This window comes from Canis aureus, chromosome 33 (assembly GCF_053574225.1).
Source record: "Canis aureus isolate CA01 chromosome 33, VMU_Caureus_v.1.0, whole genome shotgun sequence".
Lineage (NCBI taxonomy): Eukaryota > Metazoa > Chordata > Mammalia > Carnivora > Canidae > Canis > Canis aureus.
In genome coordinates, this window is record NC_135643.1 from 24750814 (window position 1) to 24757204 (window position 6391).

The following is a 6391-nucleotide window of genomic DNA, read 5'->3' on the forward strand; positions in this document are numbered from 1 at the left end:
TAAGAACTTTTAAAGTCTTAGGCGATGACAAAGCCATGGGTTCCTCAATTACTGAGTAGAATGCCATCAGCTGAACACTTGATTGGACTTTACATGAATAGAAAGAAGCTTCTACTGTGTTAAGTTACTGAGATTTTGGAGTTTATATGTTATAACAGTATTATCTTAAGGTAATTTAATTATGATATGAGAAGTGCAGGCCCAGAGCTGAACAGAGAGAGGAGGTATTGCCCAGTGTAGCTGGGGTCAAGTGATATTTGAGTCAAGTCTTGAAAGGTGGGATCCCTGGGTGGCGCAGCGGTTTAGCGCCTGCCTTTGGCCCAGGGCGTAATCCTGGAGACCTGGGATCGAATCCCACATCGGGCTCCCTGAATGGAGCCTGCTTCTCCCTCTGCCTGTGTCTCTGCCCCTCTCTCTCTCTCTCTCTCTCTGTGTGTGACTATCATGAATAAAAAAAAAAAAAAAGTCTTGAAAGATGACAGCCTTATAAAAAATAAAGATCATTACTGGCAAAGGAACCACATGTTTAAGGATGAGGAGTGGGGCGCCTCGGTGGCTCAGTGAGTTAAGCGTCTGCCTTTGGCTCAGGTTATCTCAGGGTCCTGGGATGAGCGCCACATCTGGCTCCCTGCTCAGCGGGGAGCTTGCTTCTCCCTCTCCCTCTGCCTGCCACTCCCCCTGCTTGTGCTTTCTCTCTCCGTCAACTAAATAAACAAAATCTTTTAAAAAAATAAAGGATGGGGGCAGCCCCGGTGGCGCAGCGGTTTAGCACCGCCTGCAGCCCAGGGTGTGATCTTGGAGACCCGGGATCGAGTCCCATGTTGGGCTCCTTGCATGGAGCCTGCTTCTCCCTCTGCCTGTGTCTTTGCCTGTCTCTCTCTAGCTGTGTCTCTATGAATAAATAAATAAAATCTTTAAAAAAAATAAAAAAAATAAACGATGATTAGTGAAAAGGAAAGTGCATGAAGGGAATTCTAAGCATATTTATATTAATTAGAGTATAATGAGCATAACGGTGCAAAATGTGCAGCGATCAGAGGAAAATGGAGATGAAAACCCTGAATGTAAATCCTTGTGTCACTGCCTCCCAGTTGGGCCATTTTGGGCAAGTTACTTGACCAGTCTGGATAGTTTTTTCCAACTATAAAATGGCGATAATGCCTATGTTGCAGAAAATTGTAATATAGTATTAAGTACATCATAGAGTCCCAATAAAGTACTCCCCCATGCTTTATCTTCCTTTTATAATATTTTCCTTAAGGAAAAAAAAGCATACATATACTGTACTGAAAAGCAAAGAAAAGGGACACTGCCAAATTCAAGCCTTTTAGTCCCTCATATAAACTGCAGAAAAAGAAATAATAGATTTCTAAAATAGGTAAAGAGCTTTTATTATATTGACAAGAGATATTCGATGACTTTATAAGGCTGTTAACTCTTTAAAACTTATCATAATTATACTCTTCTTAACCTGTATGACACATGACTACAATACTGAGGACACTTCCTCATTATATAAGTGCACATATACGGAGCTCCATTTTTCCACATACAATGTTCCTAGGCTTTGTGTGGACAAAGATATAAATCCTTTCTCCCAGAGGAAAGATCTGTTCTGTCATTGGTGTTTGTGTGCTGACCAAGAGTCGCTGACCTGCCAATTATCAACAGGACTAGTAAATAGTTGGTCATGAACCAGATACTCAACAATCCTTTGTCACAGAACATATTCTATAGATGTTTTAAATGAAGAAGTATTTTACGTTACATTTGTAACATAAAGAGAATTCAGAGATAATCTGAATTATCTCTGAATCTCTGAATTATCTAATTATCTAATTATCTCTGAATTATCTCATTACCAGTCAATGGGTAACAAACTCAAATATCTTCAGAAGCCAAACTCAGCTGTAAGGCGTCTATGGCAACTGTAGAGGGAGGAGCCAAACTGAAGGCATTCACATCACTGCAAGCCCCTGAGTCTAATCTCATGGTTTCATTTCCCATCTAAAGAAATAGAAGAGATTTGGTTTAGGTGACTCTTAGAAGCCACATGGTAAACATATTAATCATTGCATAAAATTGAAATCATGTCAGGTATTTTAAACAGGAAGAGAGTTTTTATACAGGGAATTAAGTGAATTGTTTAAAGGCTGAGAGATTATTGAAAGGGCTAGAAGTGCAGGTTCTAGGCTGGGCCTCCAGGAATGACATCTAAAGCACTAATAAATGAACCACAGAGGAATGTACTACTTTCGTTACAATCTGAAGGCCCTGCAAGGACTATGTAGTTCGAGAACACCATTGTAGCTGTGACCCCGGAGAAGCTGGGATCTGGAAGCTGCCTGGAACAAGGAACACTATGAAGAAGAATATGTTCACTACCTTCCTCATTTGCTTCTTGACAGCCACAGAGGTGGTGATACAACATGACAATGCTGAGTCTGGCCGTCACCACTGCTGTTAAGGCCCTTCCCACACCCACAGTTCTGAAGACTAGGACTGGCATGTCCTGGACCTTCCCTGCCAACAGAAAACAGCCAAAAATAGCAGGGAGATGGCCTTTGCCTTTGAAATTTCAGACAAGTTCATCATCTACTTGCCAGATCCTAATTTTACACCTAGAACTCTAGCTGGAATGGAGTCTAAGAAGCGTTTTTAGCTTTCCAGTTTGTCCTGTACATACTAGAAGTAGGTAGGAATGGATGTGAGTGCCAACCTTCTATATCCGGCACAGCAACTTCTGGAGTAGAGTTCTATCACTGACTTTTTCCCGCTTCTACAGCAATCCTGAAAAACAAAAAAAAGCAAAGATCTAGTCAGTAGGATTATAATGCTAAAGATCTTAATATTCAAGAAAATAGGTGAATCTGGCATTTTGCTCACATCACTAGTATAGCATGAATCACACTAATTACTTAAGTATATTCTGATTCATTGGATTTTTTTTTTTTGAGGTGTTGGATGACAGAAACTGTATTTAATTCATATTTGGATTTCCTGTCTCCATGCCAGCTTGGCCCAGAGAAGACACACAGATATCTGCTGAAGTGAAATGCTTCATTCTTAGCTTAGAGAGAAACAGTAAACCAGAATTTCATGAGAGCAGTTGGTGGCAGCAATAATGTCACGTGGAGGCCTCCTTACAGAGTGGAAGCCGGGGTGTGTGTCTTTCAGTGAACACAGAGGTTGACCTGGCCAAGTGAGGTACCCGCCTTGTCTCTGTCCACTGGTGGTGCCCATTCCTGGACGGGAGGCTAAAGGAAACGGTGGCTTTCTGATATTAATCTTTTAGGGCAAGAAATCCCCAGGGTCTAGCGTGAGATAATAAGGATGAGACAACAAGCTGATGGCTGGGTCAGTAGGATCTGAGGTTCTCAGCACCTCGGTGGTGCTAACGTGGCCCACAGCAGCAACACGGTCTGGTTGAGAGGAGAAGGAAAACACCGGCAAACAAGAAACACACGCTCTGGGCCCTTAGTGTCCCCTGAGGGCTACTCACCTCGCGGCCTCCCGCGCAGGAGGGCTGCGCAACAGGGTACACGGTCCGCAGGTGCGCCTCGATCCGCCCAGCGCGCAGCGCATCACCCCAGGCGGAGCCCCAGGCTGCGAGACCCACAGAGGTCGGAGCGCTCGGCGCCGCGGGTTTCCGAGGCTCCGCCTCCCCCGCGCGCTCCCGGCGCCGCCGTCCCCGGAGCCAGGCCGGGAGGGAGGGTCCCGGTCTCGGTCCCCGGAGCCAGCCCGGGAGGGAGGGTCCCGGCCCGCTTCCCGAGACCTCGGCGCGGGCCCGTGGGGGTTCGGCCGTGCGCCCTGGCCGGGAGCCGGCGCCCCTGCCGCCCGGAGAGCGCGTGGCCCAGCGCGCGCAGACCCCGGTGACCAGGCGACCTCGAGACCCTGGCGGGGACGCGCAGCGCCGGCTCCTCTGCAGCCAGGAGTGCAGGCCCCACAGCCGGTAACCGGGTTTAACGATCCCCAAACCAACTTCCACATTTTGGGTTCAAACGCCACCTTTCAGTGTGCTTTTAGAAGCGTCTTCTCCGGTACGGTGGGAAGACAGGGTTCTTCGGTGTGGGTGACCAATGAGGGGAGGTAAGACTTGCCCTCCTCGACTCTTTATTGCTTCTTTAACGCGATGCCTTCGTACCGCATCATCTTAGATTTTGACCTTTCCATCAACAGTTACTTTCTTCTGTAAAACTCCCTTCCACTTCTGGGTCTTCCTTTCCTGTGTTACCTCCCCCCCGCCTTCCCCCCAAAGTGAGTGTGTGTGTATACGCACATGCCCCTTGCCGGGTCATTTTCATTTCCTTCAGAAATAAAAATTCTTACCTGTTTTTCACTCCTCAGGCCAGTTTTAATCACCACTTTTCAAGCACGAGGGACAACGTCAAGGAAATGTCTCCACCAGGTAAAAACCGTTCATTCCCTTCTCTCAGGTCTTACTTTGTGGGTAGGATGGCTTAACCTACATTCCATCCAATGATCTTCAGAGCATCTAAAGTGATTACTGTGTTCAGAAGAACTGAACTCTTCTTCTCCTAAAGCTTGCAGAAATTTCTAGTGGTATCCAGCTTCCTCTTAGCACAGGAATCAAATAGATTTTTCCTTTTCTTTCAGTCATATGATCTTCATTGACTCATCACCGGATTTGATTAACATGACTTTGGAGAACATTGAACTTTTGGTTAGATTTTACCTCTGCCTTTATTGTTTATAATGTTTTACTGTTCATAATTAGGTGAGAGAACTCCGAGGAAGCGTTTGCTAATGTTAGAATTCATTTTGCAGAATTCATCGTGTGCTTATTTAGAATTTATTCGTCTTCGCTATACATTCACATGTATGTCACTCACAGTATAAAGTACTTCATAACATAATTATAAGCTTCAGTGTCCCATCACTTCACTTGAGGAGAAGTACAGCATTTTGGTTACGATACACCAAAAGAAACCCAAGTCATTTTGTGCAACTCCCTAATTTCACAAACCAGAAAACTAAAATCCAAAGTAAATTGGATGACTTGGTCTAGATAACAAACCAAGCTATCTGTGATGCAGTTGTGGAATACTTGGTCCAGAACCCCGAAGCAAATCTTCTAATCAATGAACTCTTTGGGAATGCTAGTCAAAATATTTTTTGCTGTCAATTTTAACTTTTTCATCAACCACATAATATTCTTCCTCACACATAAAATGTTATCCTTTCATTGTCCATTTCAAAATTTTCCTTGTTAATATGGATTAATATTAATTATTAAGGTTCTAAGAGGAAAGACTACATGCTCATTTACTGAGTATATGTGCATCATACCATTTGGTCTTTTGAAGTAACAACAAATAAAAAACAAACATAGAACCTTAAAATTAAAGGAACAAGAAAAAACTTCTTATTCTCGTACAGAATTATCATCCATGAATCTGCTTAAGCTTCTTCTTGAAAAAAAATTTTAAACCATTTTTATTGAATTATAATTAACATACAATGCTATATTAAATCCAGGTGTACAGCGTATTGATTCAGTAATTCTGTACATTATTCAGTGCTCACCATGGTAAGTGTAGTCACCATACAATGTAATTACAATATTATTATTATTTTTTTTTTCAATTTTTATTTATTTATGATAGTCACAGAGAGAGAGAGAGAGAGGCAGAGACATAGGCCGAGGGAGAAGCAGGCTCCATGCACCGGGAGCCCGACGTGGGACTCGATCCTGGGTCTCCAGGATCGCGCCCTGGGCCAAAGGCAGGCGCCAAACCGCTGCGCCACCCAGGGATCCCTAATTACAATATTATTAACTGTATTCCCTATGCTGTACTTTCTATCTCTGTGACCTATTTATTTTATAACTGGAAGTTTGTATTCCTTAATTCTCTTTATCTATTTCAACCATCCCTTGCAAATTTTATTTTCTTTAATTTTATTTCATGCTATATGATTCACTTATATTTATTGATCCAGAGATTGCTTCTAAATTTCATGTCCTCTTACTGTTAGCCTGGAATTTGGTGAAAAAAAAAATCTACACTTAATCTAAAAAATATCACTTAAACTAACAATACTGCTAGTTCATTGTAAGTTTTTAGGCGCATGCCAAATGTCATTGCTTATTTTAAGAAAGATTTTTTTAGTTGAACTAAGAAAATAGTACTTATTATGAGTTATAACATTGGTTAAGTATCAACACTTGATGATTATTTTTCTTTTATATAACAGATCAACAGTATAGTTCCGAATCTAAATTCCTTTTAATATAAGTTACTGAAGCTAAATTCCTTCCTACCTTGTGTTCAATTATAATGGTGTAGAATTTTAAAATTAGAATCTATGTAAAGACCAATGCAGAATCATACAAAATGGTTGAATATTAGGAAGAAGTAAAATACAAATT

General features: G+C 42.3%; 1 protein-coding gene and 1 long non-coding RNA gene across 4 annotated transcripts in view; one reads left to right on the top strand and one right to left on the bottom strand.

The window, feature by feature from the left end:
- The window catches only part of SLC9B2 (solute carrier family 9 member B2), a 64440-nt gene extending 58855 nt beyond the window's left edge, over positions 1-5585 (bottom strand). Inside the window, exons 1-2 of one of the 3 annotated variants that reach the window (XM_077882158.1) lie at positions 4330-5585; positions 2720-2790 (exon numbers count right to left, since the gene is read on the bottom strand). The gene's annotated coding sequence lies outside the window, so the exon portion shown is untranslated. Of the gene's footprint in view, positions 1-2719; positions 2791-3502; positions 3687-4329 lie in introns of those variants that run through there. The other 2 variants (XM_077882160.1, XM_077882157.1) reach the window with 2 other exon arrangements.
- LOC144303784 (uncharacterized) lies at positions 3672-5425 on the top strand. The gene is made up of 3 exons (XR_013370761.1): positions 3672-4089; positions 4348-4408; positions 4618-5425. It is a non-coding gene; the product is annotated as an uncharacterized LOC144303784 (long non-coding RNA).
- Positions 5586-6391: the final 806 nt, after the last annotated feature.